A 15,785-nucleotide genomic window follows, 5' to 3' on the forward strand; every position below is an offset into this window, starting at 1 on the left:
GCACTTGGAATTATTATGCAGGCGGAAATAATAGAACGAATCTCTTTGCTCGATTGAGGAGCGTATAATTATTATAATAAATTTTCAATTTATTTAATTCATGGGTTTTATGAAACATTTCTTATGTTTAGAAAAATTGTTGTTTGAATTTCATTCGTGATCGTCGAAACCATCTCGCCATCAGTACAAACTATGAACGTGCGGTCAGACACTCGGACAGCTTAGTAGATTATATACTTTCGAAGCACTTTTGTGGGATCATCACTGCAATAAATTACTATCGTATGCATATTATATTATGCGCGCTGCTGCAGGTCTAAAACGTTTATAATATTATTATGATTTATGACAATAATTATACCTCTTTACTCCTTATTATTATATATTATATAGATCGGTCGAGCATAACGGCGGGCGGGCGCCGTTTCGATTTGTATTTAATATATTATAATACTATAAGTGTGCCAAATTTAACGGGCGCAGGCAAACCGTTCTGATTCGCGGGCCACTTCAAAAACTTTTCACGTTTCCTGATGACATGGTGCAGATAAAGACTGCTGTTATAATGATAATAATATTATATAAGTCGCCGATAAAATATGGCGTCACCTAATATTGAAGACCGCGGGTTAGTCGTGATCATTATTGTTATAATATATTACGTACAGGAACCTGCGCGGTCGCATACGTTATTTGTCGTGTGCTGTATATAATATGTATAGTGTACTATACTATATACTTCAGCGTGTCCGTCTATATAGTGTGGAGAATGAGGTCAAATTATGTATATATACGATATAATATAATAATATATTATACATATTATTATTGTCGTGTACACAATATTTTTTTGTGATGAATGCCGCGGATTTACGACGCGCTGCTCACAATCGTCCAATGCAGCGTGTGCGCATAATATTCGTTTCACGTGTACCTATATACACCTACTTACGTCATATTATTATAATACGTGTGCGGTGCAGTACACCTAAATATACATACAGAAAAACTCGACGCTTTCCTCGTACACACACACGAGAATTTATAATCGAATGCAAATTTTATGCGTCCGCCCAAACGACTGCGACACATGTATATATTAACGCTTATTGTTATTGTCGCGGAGTTTTTCTCTGGGCGACGACGACGACGTCTCAATACGAACGATTGTAATAATAATGAGCGTAGGTTAAACCTATATATCATAACAATAATAAGTGCAATCCGTATATAGTGCGATGTTATAGTAGGGAATTCCGTTGAGAATTTCCAGTTCAGAAATTTCTAAAAAAATTCTGACGGCCCTTAATAATTTGCAGAAGAAATTTCACAGCGAAAACCCGTTCATTATTATAAAAACGCCGTGCGATAATACAATAATATGTGGAGTGGAAAAATAAAACTTAAATCCGATTTCCTAAAGCGATATGGTACCAATAATAATATTATCGTCGTTGTCGAATATCTCCTCTCGAGCACCTCTGGACGAGAACTTTACAGCACGCAGTAATAATATTCTTCGATTTCATTTGCGCACAAACACACACTGACACACTATACGGACACGTATTATATTAATTGTACGTACCTATGTATAGATACAGCGGACGTGGTCGTTATTACAATATCATTATTATACGTTTCATATATACTATATAGATAGGTTATATACGTTGAGAGTTTAACTTTTTCTTTTTCGTCTGCCCCGCGATCCACCACTATTGCTATTATATTACTATTTAGATTTTAGGATGTTAATATACAATTATGCCATATCGTCCCAATCGATCTATCATCAAGCTGGTTTCGGATGTACCTACATCATTATTATTTCGTTTCCAAAAAAACGTCTTTCGTCGTACATCACGCGTCTGCACATAATAATAATATCTGAGGCTTGTCTTTGGTTTGTATTAGGTACAATCGACTGTTTATAATATTATTGTTGTATGTTATTATAACCAGGAGTAAAACATAATATGAATTATTATGAACAAATAAAATAATACACTCTTGAATCAAAATCCCTTACGACGAGCTTACACTGGTTACATCATGATAATTGGATTTATTGATTAAATATCTGACTCAATTTTTCAAAACGCAGTTTAAAATGTTCTCCGGTTATTTGGAATCATACATTTAATTCTGAATAGAACTGAAAATTACGTCTCCGCTAAAACAATTCGATATGGGCCGATAGCGCAGAGGAATATTCTCCGAGAAATAACGCTCCCGCCCCAAATACTTCACTACACATACGAAGTCGAAGTATATTATTATATGTGCAATTACCGCAACTTCGGTGTACTATCGACGAACACCACTTCGGAAGTCCGATCGCGGAAATTGGTTTTTGATGATAAATAATTATTACATGCGTGCTGCACAATATGAAGGTTTAAATCACCGTGCTCGTAGTTATTACGCACATGTATTTGTATAGGTATTGATTTCACTGATTTTCGTGCATGCCAAATTGCCGTAATAATATATATAGGTACGCCGTATGCATGTGAATGTGTGATGTGGTGTGCTCGGACGTTGCCAAAGATTTTCCAAAAACACACTTGATATTATTATGTGGCACAGGAATTGATGGGATTTTTGAAACCGCGGTGATCATATAATAATACATACATTTCGTTGTCCGTACGTTTAATAAATATACCTTCTCGTCGAACATCGAACATTGTGGTAATAATTTGCGTATTATTTACGCGGTCGAAATAATTTTAATAATGTCAAGACGTATACAATGCTAATATTATAATAATCCGCACGGTGGCGCAGATAATGACTAATTGACGATTTTTTTTCGTTTTTCGTACTCGCCCGCAAATCGCAACAATGAGTCCGACCTCGGGCAGACGTCCGATGATCGCGTAATGATTGTAATAATATAATGATGGATACAAAAGAAATGCATTGAGTATTTTTTAACAGGGTTATTGGAAAAATTAGTTTATAATAGATTTTTTGTGTCGTATAGTTGTCGTTATTGTAGTACGAAGATTGGCTGCCTTGGTAAAAATGCGTATACGGTTGAGCTATCTCGGAAAATTTGCTCCAAAGTCTCCGACGATGCTTTTTAATATTTTTAGTAATTATATGACTTTAATAATGTTGTATGATATATTAATATATTAATATTTAGAACGATTATAACAATAAATTGACAATGACGATCAACCCGCGAACACTCTAAAGAAAACCATTAAAACGTCTCCGCACACAATATGAGAAACGGAGAGAGCGCGCGTAAAATTAAAATAATATTATATTGTAGGTTTTCGCTCTCGCCCGGCCTGGTGCCTTATTTAAGCGCCCACGATGAACAATTATATCACATATAGGTAGACGTTTAAATAATATATTATTTTGGTGCTCAGAACTAGACGAAAGACGGAGTGTTGTACAACTGTGTAGTACGCACAGCTCGGCGCTCGCTCGCAAGTCGGATCCAAAACAATGGTGTTAAATGATAACGAACAGCAAAACGTGACTGGCGCTATATACGGTGAATAGATTGTCATGATAGTGCGTATGATATAATATTATACGACGGGCGCCGTGTTGTGTTTTTCGAGTACTCGATGTACTCCCATATATATATAATTATTATACGGTGTACATGACTACAGGAGACACGTCATATATCATATTATTATTATTATTATTATTATTATATTGCCAACATAATATATATATACCACGGACCAAGTTATAAATCGGTGATGATGTATATTATACGAGCTGCGCTAGGACTATCGTCTGCCGGTATGAATATCATCATGACGTATAATAATATATATTATAACATGACGTGACGACCGCGGTGTATTTCGCTCTGGCGTTATATCGTTCGTGCTGTGTCGAGTGTACACAGAAATAATTGTGATTATTAATTACATAAAAAAACTTGGTGGAAAATATTCGTGACATTTCGATGGTTCCCCGGCCGAATTTATTGCGTTGCATTGTGCATTTGTGCAGTTACACTAATAAATCTTCTTACTCGTATATTATTATAGCTATACGTATATATCTACGCGTAATGATATTTTATTTTACGTCCTTTCACTCGGCAGGGGCTTTGTGTATGACAGTAACGATATTATAATATAAAATATTATATTATATGTTATTATCTCAGAGACGGCATCGCGATCGTGTATCAAAATATCAATAGGAACACCACACAATATGTACAGTAGGTACCATCCCGCGGTCCGATCTTTCAGTACGCTCAGGACGACCCAAAAACAATGACGATGTTTTGTTGCCCAGATCGATTAAACGGGCGTTACAACACCTCTCATACAATAATATGATACAGTTTAGTCGCCAAATATATAGTTTCCGTTTCCGTTCCGCAGATAATACTTTCACAGATACCCGCATATAATATTGTTATAATTGTATTATATTATGTTAGTATGTATAATATCACTTTGACGCGTGCAGGAGAAGTACGGACCGTTTATTAAGTATAGACACATCGAGACGAGCTTTAACGCGAACTTTTCGACCAATGGAAGTCGTCTCCGCTGCGTTGCTATGCAGCTATATTGCATTGATATGTACATATACGTATAATAATCGATGCATACCTCGTTCACATTCGGTTTTCGATAAATAATCCGTTTCGACATTTGCCACGCCCCAGAACCGGAGGCTGTGCGACCGTGCTGCAGTAGTAGGTAACCTATATATGTTACGTGTTCATTCATTATGTATACCAGTGTATGTGAATCGCAATCAGCTGGTCGGCGTTTGATTGATGATGACCCGGTTGCAAAAAAATCTCCTACACTACTCTATACGCATATAAACGTATAACATAACGCGTTATGATATGCACCACAGTTGTACATATTTTACTAAAGGTATAGTCCGTAAAAAGGTATATATATTATGTACATTAACAGAGCAATCCGAGCATGGAGATTGTTTTTACAAACCTGCGTATCGCCCTCGGTATATACGCATGCGTATGTGTGTTTTATGCGTTAAATGGGTCGCACAGTTCGGACGCGCGTCGGGTTAGGTTACAGGTTGGGCTATAGGTTAACCTAACTGCGCGTTCTAAACCATATAATACCTAATGCGATGTATACGCCGTTCCGACATCATCAAGTAGCGGTGGGCTAAAAAACGGATTCGACAGTTTCTCTTATTCGAAGAGACGTGCTCGCGGTTCTAGGAATTTGTTTTCTTGTAATTTTTCGGCATTTTTTTGTCTTGTAAACAATAAGCGTCCGTTAATAACACGCAAGTTATTTTATAGCAACACGACTGTGCAAACTATTCGGCACAACTATGAGTTGTGTGCGATATAAAATACACCCATGGATAACATAAATATAATGACAACGTTTGAGTGAAACTACCTGCTGTGGGAAAAATAAAACATATTATTCGACGGATTGTATAATGAGTGCGTGTGGGTGTCTCTATCCACAGTACACGGGTATTATATAGAAGTGTTGATGGAGAATAATATATTTCCGAGAAATTCGATAAATTAGAATCCTTTTTTTTCGGCTCGTTTAATGGACCAAGCAATGATGTGACGGTTATATTTCATTTGTTTAATATTTAACTTCTGTTCTATATTGTATTCGTACCTAATAATGTATAGAAATCCTACATCCTGCACAGTCCACAGGATAACGGTGGAATTGTACGTTATACGCACTCGGTGATTAGTTTATAGTTATTACGGATTTATAAATTGTCGGGACATAATTATTGCGATTTACGGTAGGTAGGTACCATATATTATACTCGGGTACTCTATATATATTATATATATATATATATATATATATATATATAAAAAATGTGTGTGCGTGACGTAACACCTCGCTAAGCTGTATCGTGTCCTCAAGTCATCCTTATAACCCGCAGAACAATAGCTGCAACGATGACCTATGTAATTATTCGGTTCAGTGTCTTTCCCAACGCCGACTGTCAATTTAGACGAATGACTATGAAACGACGACGGCCAAACATTATACTTATAAATTATTTTTGTCAATGTCGTCCCGGGATCTTGTGCGTTGCTCGCGAGGGACTCACAGCGAATAGTCTCTGAAAATTCGATAATCACGCATCCGTTTGGAGCTGCAGTGCAGGTATAATGGAATAATTTAAAATTTCTAAATTATTTTAATAACACGTTTGAAAACGTTATGAAATTTCCAATTAAAAAAATTAATCAATGCCCGTTACTTAACCACGCGTGCGTGTTCGGCAAGGTTTTAATAAAAATCAATTTGGCCCCCCCGTGTTAATTGCAAATATAATATATTACACGCTTACACATGTGTATTATATGCAAACATGTGTGTGTGTGTGTGTGTGTGTAATACGTCTATTATGTGAACGGAAAAGGTGAATTGTAAAAATGAATAAATATTTTTATAAATTGCATTCGACGTCAAAACTATATTTATATAATAAAATAGATAAAATAATACACACGCACATGATATGACAGCGTGGAACAATATATTATGAACATTTTAACGATGGTTGCTTTTAAATTCCTCGCGGATAATCGATTCAATTATCTCGTCTTCACGGCAATGTGGTGTATTACTATATAGACGTATATCTTAATTGTTACCCGTTATACGGTTATATACGTGATTGTGTGTGTGTGTGTGTGTGTGTGTGTGTGTGTGTGTGTGTGTGTGTGTTCGTACGATATTAAGTAAGACAAGTAAATCTCTACTCAAACAATAGAATATATTATTATTATAATGTCGTTATTGCATAGTATTATTATTTAGCGTTTCAACAATAAATTTTGGTGTCTAATATATACGCTCGCCATATACATATAGGTAGGTATAATATACCTCGATACACAATACGCCCGATACGCGGAGACTAGATCAGATTTCGTGTGGGACTTTTGTCTAAATACCTATCTGTGTATATGCACACACAGCATCACCGTGCATACGCACCTATGATATTATATTTTATATAGGTCTGTCCGAACGAGCGAAAGGTTAATTTTGCAATTTCACAGGCCACGGCGCCCGAGGCTAATGGCCACACAGATGCTTAGATAAACAAACATAACAATATTCGATTAGTAGCGATTTCGTCAACAATAACCGGAGCGAATCCCCGTCGGCCAAAATCTAAAATCATAATAGCCCACTATAATGTTATACTACATAGGTATACAATGTATACATATTATACTATTTACACGTGTGTGTGTGTGTGTTACGGGTATATACGGTAACGTCCTCGAATGTAAAAAACTAAATATAAACACATCCAACTCGTTTTTCGGGGCTACCTATATAATTGTACCGGGACGCCGAGTTGGCGAAAACCGCGAAATGATAATATGGGAATAAAATTGACGTAATATGACTCGAAGCCAAACGTATGCCAATTAATTCACTTTTCGAAAATATTGGAATAATACGTAGTCCTCCAATTTTCGATCCTCTTTACGTTTCCATCAAGTATCGATAAAAATATGTCCGATATTATAATGTTAGAACTATACAGTTTGTATAACATGTTGTATTTATTAGTTTTTGGCATTTTATAATAATATTTACGGACCGAATTCGTGTTTCCGAATGAAATGACACGACGACAAGTCCATAAACTCGGGACATGATATGATACGACTTTAAACACGATTGAAACGTAATACGTGGATAAAGGTCGTCCACACGCGGAGACATGAACGATATAATATTCAATCGTGTTCTCTGACCCGATATCAGACGACATTGACTCGACCCCGCGACCACTGCACTACATAACGCCATATATCGTTTATAGCCATATAGATCAAAATTCAAGGATCGTCGATTGACTTACAGGTGCGTACCTATATCGGTGGTTATATCTATTATACGCTATACGGTGTAACCATCGTACATATTTTATAATATTATTTTAGCCACGCACAGATTTTGTTATACAAAGCGGTCCCCAAACTCTGAGTTGTGACCCAAAATAGAGTAGAGCGTGTTTTATAGTAAATAGTAGAAAAATAAATAAATTTACATTATTGTGGTTTTGATTGTGTAAAATTGAATTGTTACAAAAGAATATTAACTGTTTTATAAATTATACTTTGAAAACGATGATTTTTTTATAAAATCTGTTTTCACTTTTATACTGTATTTAATGATTAACAGCACCTAGTAGTTGATACTTTTTCTCATATAACTGAAAGTCATAACTATTAACATTAAAAATAACATTTTTCAAAAAAAATTAATTTCTGTAACTATAATTTTTAAAATATTTTGCTAATTCAAAATTCTGCCTTTATAAATCTAAATATTCGGTATATGGATATTAAATTGTATACAAATGAACGTTGTCATTCAAAAAATAAAAACTTTAAAAGTTGTAACCCGTATGAGAAACACCTATCCAGAAACTTCAATTGCTTAGCAAAGACATGACATTATATGGAAAAAAAATGATACTTTTAAAAAAGTCAATACTTTACATCTCCTATTTTTAAATAGACCACCTTATATTATTATATGGTAGAGATCATTATAACTATTTTTAATCATAATGACCTGTGTACATATTATTTTAACTAGACGTGGTCGGCGCGTATTATAGACAAGTACCTACGTATAATACCAAGTATAGGTACCACACACGATCTACCTATATGGACTATATAGTCGGTCGGCGCACACCGTTTTCGATTCGTACGCATTGATAATGAGCACCTGTAGCTGTTTACGTTACAAAATTATACATCGGTCGTGTATATAGGTATTAAATTTATTTCGACCGCATTACGATATAATTATAATAATGTAAATAGTATGTTGCGACCACCGCAATGCGATGCGATGTGTGATGTGACTATAATATGTGTACACAATGTACACAGCCACACAGGTACACACCTTCAACACCAGCTATTACTATTATTATCATTTATTTCAAGTGCTCGCGAAGCTGTTGCGCTCGCAATCCTATACACGACATCGTGCTGCCACAAATTTACCTCCCCTATTTTACGTCAGGAGTGTTATTGTGGTAGCGAATGGGTGGTAGGGTGCAGTTGGGAGCGACGTTTATCTCTAAGTAGTTTGGGGAAAATAATTGGTAAAAAAAATAAAAAAGTTATTTTTAGGGAAGCTTCTGGTTTAGCTTACGGTACAACATTATACATAATATTATATTTTGCAGACGACACGCCGCCGCCGCAAACAATATTATTAGGAGCCATCATCTAACACGAATTAATGTATTATGCGAACGTACTTTAACGAGCAATCCCAAATTCGCAGCGTACGTGTACGTATAATATTACGCATGTATTTAAATAGTGTAATATATTATTATTATTAAAACGTCGAAATGCGTAAAATATATGTACGTAAATAGTGAAAGTCCAGTTTTTCACCGATATGACTTCATCCGCGACTGTATACCTACGGGTACGATATTTTGTACGCACGCGTTCATAACAAAAATGTGAAATATGGCTGCTGGGCACATAATAATATATTATAATAAAATATAATATTTTACGGGTCGATCCGCGTTTACTCTTCCCTGCCATAAACAGCGCGTTTTTATTATTAGTTTCGAAAACGTATTTGCGTTTTATTTTTATTTTTTTCATTTTCTCACCGGCCCAATATTTGATAAATGATTACATAGAAGTGTGCGCGCAATAATGGCTATATATTATGGCGCGTGTTTATTACGTAGGTACGTTTAAAAAACGGAGTTTTAAAAATGCGTTCGCGAATTTTTCTTTTTTACATTTTTAACTTTTTTAACTCTAATTAGTAATTATCCAAATAAAGTTTTTATTATTTTCGCAAAGATTCAATCTTCTAAGAGTAATAATTACCTATCCACCGTAAACCGTAGCTATTTATGTAGGCGCGTGTAACTAAGATAATATACAAGTAAATAAGTAGATACCTATTATAATACATAGGTTATTATTTTTCCTATACCGTATTATTATAATACTACAATAATTATCTAATTATATGGTGTTCGAAAACGCGGTATAGAAACTCCACGAAATTTTTTTTTAGTAATAAAACTTCGAATGATTTTTATAGGCAAAATAACGAAAAGCATCGGAAGACGATTGCTATTATTTGATAGTTTTAAATCGTGTGAAAGTTTCTATTTTTATTTTCAAGTATTTTTGCCATAAGTTTTTTTTGATGTCAAATAAATCCGATTATAAAAGGCACTTTGGCTGTTAATTTTATCACCGATTAGATACTAGTACCTATATACTGGCTATATACTACCTATATATAGGTAGGTAATATATGAATGTTCAACAATTAAATTCATTAAAACCAACATCGTTTCGAGAACTTTTTCAATTTTAATGCGTTTAAATTTCTATTAGTTCATTATAAAATAATACTTTATGATCGCACAGGTTTTACTCGACTGCGAAATCACTGTACACACACTTCTGTCTCTCCTTTTATAACATTTCAAACTATATGGTTACGTTGGGAATCGACAAGAGAAAAGGTGATAGGTGATAGGTCCACTAATGCACTATAACAATGTAAATATGTGATTGACATTCAATAATAGGAGTGATAAGACCGGATTTCAATTTCTTTCGCTCGAACAATCTATATACTGTACGTAAGAAATAATATATCATTATTATATTATGTTGTGCGTGAGAATTTTTTCGTCTAATTATAAAAAAAAATCAATTTCTTCTCGCTGCAGTGTTGCAATGGTAACGATGTTGGTTTATAAGACAAACAAAAGTTAATATTTTTTTTAACGATTTAAATGTATTTATCAGATGTTTTGTATCATATAAAAAAATATTTCACATAAAAGCTCACATACCAAAAATCGTAATTTTATCCTTATAGTCTATACTCTACGTCCATAATATTATTATACCTAATTGGCTATATACCTAATAATATATCTTAATTACTTATCATATATTTTTTACTATACATATTTCTGTGCTCTATGATGGAGATGTAATAGCATAACATTTTTAATACTAAAAGTCTAAGAAGTTCGAAACCACTTAATTACCAAAACTTATTTATTATGAAACGTTTAATGTAGTTTTGAATGGCTTATAATGAATAAACGGAATAAAACAAACAAAATCTAAATAATAAATACACGATAGACCAAATGCACCTCAATCAGATCTTTCATAAAAAAAACTTTTAAAATTAATTAATACATTAAAGCCATAAATCAAATAATTTATTTTTTATTCGAATAAAATAAACGAAATTGTACAACAGTATTGTAGGTATATTCCGTTTATAAACTTAATAGAAAAACGCTATTCATTTTTTCGTAAGTTTTAAGGTTTCGAACGCCTTAGAATTAGTTTAAAAAAAAAATAGAAAAAAAATACGGAATTTGGTTTAAGTTTAAAATATAGCAATTGACAATCGTTGTCCAAAAATTACATACGTACCTCGTCGTAGGTACTGTACAATTTTCCCAGCTCACTATTAGAAAACGGTCAAGTCGTAACAATAAACGTGACGACGAAATATTTGTATTAATTTTTCTATTTTTTTTTTTTAACCGTTCATAAATAAAATAATATTACTATAATAAAACATAATGTCACTATAGGACTTAGCAATAAGATTTGCCTACCTTAATGTGATTGGGCGCTGATCGTCGTCGGAGTGTTCGGCAAAAAGATCGGTGCACAATAATATTATAATACTATACCTACTCCTCACGCGTCTTGTTTACTATAACGTTCGGCGCGCGTCGTAACCTAACCACAACACCGGTTCGGGAACGAATGGACCTCTTGGGATTCGCGATTCTGTTCATATAATATCAGTTTTGTGAAAGTACCAAGGTGATTGTGACGCCGTTTTGGTGGTGTGTTTTTTTTTCTCTCATCTCGCAGGGTCAGCTGCTCGGTTCTCAGTTCGTTTTTTGGTGTGCATTTTTTCCCGTGGAGGTCCGCTCAACTATGCGGTTTATACACTTGACTCGACACACCTTGTCCTCTTAACATCGTATAATAGACATCGAACGCGCGCGCGCACTTGTATATAGTTGCGTCTCACATTAATATATTAATATGTGTATATTAATATATTATTAAATTGTATAATTTTCTATTATTTTTAAGTTTCAATATTTTAACGGTAACATAACATGATAGGTATATACATATTATAGCTACGTATCCGGTCGTAAAAAAAAAATTCAACTCAATAATTTTCTACAACAGAATTTCAATCGTCGTATGAATCGTTGGTATAGCGTTCTTAAAAATTCAGACGTGGTATACGCGATGTTATCAATAGTACCTTTAATATAATATGCTGGGCATAAACGCCATTTTTGTATTAGGTAAATATGTAATTTTTTTTAAAAGTCTAGCACATTTGAATTTTTTTTTCAAAGATCCTGTTGAATTTTAGGCTATATTATATTGGATATAGTGGTCGATGGAAGTTAGACTCTTTGGAAAATTTATATTCTATAAATTGATTCTAGTATATTATACATTTTTAATTTATTTACTACTACAAAAGTGATATAGATGTAGGAACCTATGCCTACTCACAATGATATACTGTATAATGTAATATATGTATTACATCAATCAATGCATTATTTATGATTACATTAAATTGTAATAAGATGTTATTTTATTATTTTATTATTTTATGGTATTATTATTTTAATTATAATTTTAAAAAAAAACAAATAAATGGTATATATCCAAAGAAAAAATAATTTGAACCAACATTTTTATTTATTTATAACAACAAGGTCTTTTTCGTGTAAACTTGTTATTATAAATTGACAATAATATGTTATGATAAATAATATTCAAAAAATAGATTACTATAACATAATACATAATACAATTTTAAAATTTAAATGGACTATTTATTATTATAGCCTACGCAATTTGCAAAAAGTCTACATTGTAAAATGTGTGCGATAATTTATAATAAATTGTGTACTTTTATCATCTCTATATATCAATTACCCATACAAAAAAAATTCCCATATAGTGCATTAAACTTACCTTATATTCCGACTTCGGTCATTAAAAAAATACCATTAAACGCTTTTTTTAAGTATCGACATTTTTAGTATGAACCTATAATCTATAAATTATATTATTATATAGAACAGGTATATAAGTATACCTGCGTTTCTAAGCATAGGTACCTGCACTTTAAAGTTATATCTATGCTTTATTACGATGATTTTTCTATTGTCGACGACGAGTCATTTGTATGAAAAATGTATTATTTATAATTATAAGTGACAAACAACTTTAATTCTAGTGACAACTGTTTATGTTACAAATAAATGTAGATACCTATTCAATTTTTTTATTTTGTAGTTAGATACTATATGAATAACAGTTTAATATTCGTCCGTATCGTTATCATCACGAAGGTATCATCGATATGCTCTCTGCAGTATACACTAATTAGGGCTAATTAGATGGGTGAAAATGTCGTTTTAAATCCCTGCAAATGCCCTTAAACATATTTATTTTATTTACTTATAGAGTTATACGGCTATAGGTGATTATACACACGTAACAATATATAATTATTGTTATTTTATCTCACCCCGATAACCATTAACCTTAGCCAAACCAAACACGGTCTAATATTATACGTAGGAGGTATAGGTACCTACACCTATAAAATAATACGCCATGCTCGTATAATTTCAAACTTTGTCGCAGCTCAGGTATGTTTAGTACGACGTCAATGTTATATCTCTATACTCTATAGTATAATAATTATACTCGCGTATACGCACGTCCTTGATCATACACTTGAAGAACTCGCTGGAATGTCATCGAGGACTGAGAGTTAGGTGTTCGTTACCTGCAGGAATAGTCATGGTGATGGTATTGAACAAAAGTAAAAATAATATCCATACGACTGTTGTAGTACAACGATTATGTAATTTGTAATTTGTTTGTTATTTTAATGATCTTTATGAAATTGTATATAGTAAAAATATTACATTTTTAAACGCGTCGCTTATAACCCACATAATGTAATTTATTACGTTAACACCATCATATGAGATTGAAAAGTAATACAAGGCTGGTCCAGTTAATTATTCATATTTATTAGTCTATTCAAGTATATAAAAATAATTAAAAAAAACTATAATTTAAGCCAATTAAATTTGCCGATAATTGGGTTGCATTGAAAGTTTAAAATTATATAATTGTTTTCTCAAATGTTCTTACGATTTTTCTTTTTCTTTTGTATGTAAATGTTCGAAATTCAGATTTACTTATAAAGAAAGGAACTGACAACTGCGGAAATGCTGTGAGTGTACGTATCGGCCGGTGTTGCTAGCTCCCGGATGGGTGACCCCCGGGATTTTCAGCTACAAATCCTTGTCACACATACAAACGTGTTTCAACCAACTGTTCCCACCGTTCCTCCCCCCCTGCAAACAAAAAACAGCTAATGGCCATAGTTGCCGGGCTTAAACTCTATAAAAAAACAAAATAAATATATGTTTGTTTTGTAAGAGCGTTAGGTAATTTTAGCGAGTACTGAAAATATCATTCATATCTGGTTTTGTTATATATAGTATACCACGCAATACTTATAAATTATGATATTTATATCGATCACTAAACTGAACAGTAATAAAGCATCATATATAATATCAGTTCAAATTTTAACTTGATTTTATTTTCAGACTCGTCAATGCTTACACATTGCCTTGAAATAATTTAAATATAATATAATATTATATGGGTCGTAATTTACACACATTACTATTTTTCAGGGGTAAACAGTATATATTTAAAAATGTATAATAAATATTTACATGTGAAATGTTTGTCGGATTCGGTTGCATGGAAGTAATTCCCATACGTCCAAGTTCAATACGACGGCGCGGCGGCGGAATGAGGAAATGTGATTGAAGAGGTGCGTTAAATTTTTTCGTCGAAAATCAGGAAAGACATATTTGTGTTATATACGCATCGGTTAGGTTTTGTGTAATTTTATCTCCATTATTATTGATATTATTATTGGACACAGTATTTTTTTTATTTTTTCTATGGCCCTGCCCGTGTAATATAATAACCCTTGTGCAAGTATCAATATTCTATGCGTATTATATAATATACAGAATAATTCACTAGGCTATTATCACCTCAATTTTTCATTTATTTAAATTCTGACTTTTGCATATTTTTTTCGTTTATTAAAGACCATATTATTTTAAACCACTTACACTTTTTATGCAATTTTTATGGAGTCTCATGTGACAATACAATCTTCATTAAATCGTATTCACAGTTTTCTGTTAAAAATAATTATAAAATGTAACAACACTATAGGTAAAATACCCAATACTAGATACTACAACACGTCAGAGACTGTACGACATTGTCGCGTACTCACTGGCACAGTGTTAACATAATATTTAGTACCGACGATTTCGCTTTGTTATCTGAATGAAATCGCTGAGGCATACATATTATATTATTTATTATCACTATAAGTCTATGCATATAATATTATGCACTACAGCTTTGCAGTACGCCAGTACCTATACATAATATTATACAAACCGTGATTTCATCTGTGCGATGATTTTCCCGACGTGATTTGACGTGACTCTTTGACCTCCTTATCATAAAATAATATAATAATATACAATATGACAATAATGTACATAGTGTGTGAACATAGAACATGCGCGAGGCTGAAATGTTGTTTACAGAGTACGTTTTATTTTAAAAAACG

The 15,785-nt window shown here is 33.0% G+C and overlaps 1 protein-coding gene across 1 annotated transcript in view; it reads right to left on the bottom strand.

Annotated features, from left to right (window-relative positions):
• Positions 1-11,832, bottom strand: part of LOC100164444 (peroxidase) — a 34,074-nt gene extending 22,242 nt beyond the window's left edge. Inside the window, exon 1 of the mRNA XM_008183344.3 lies at positions 11,662-11,832. The gene's annotated coding sequence lies outside the window, so the exon portion shown is untranslated. The remainder of the gene's footprint in view (positions 1-11,661) is intronic.
• Between the last annotated feature and the right edge of the window lie 3,953 nt (positions 11,833-15,785).

The sequence above is a fragment of the Acyrthosiphon pisum genome, chromosome A1 (assembly GCF_005508785.2).
Source record: "Acyrthosiphon pisum isolate AL4f chromosome A1, pea_aphid_22Mar2018_4r6ur, whole genome shotgun sequence".
Taxonomy (NCBI): Eukaryota; Metazoa; Arthropoda; class Insecta; order Hemiptera; family Aphididae; genus Acyrthosiphon; species Acyrthosiphon pisum.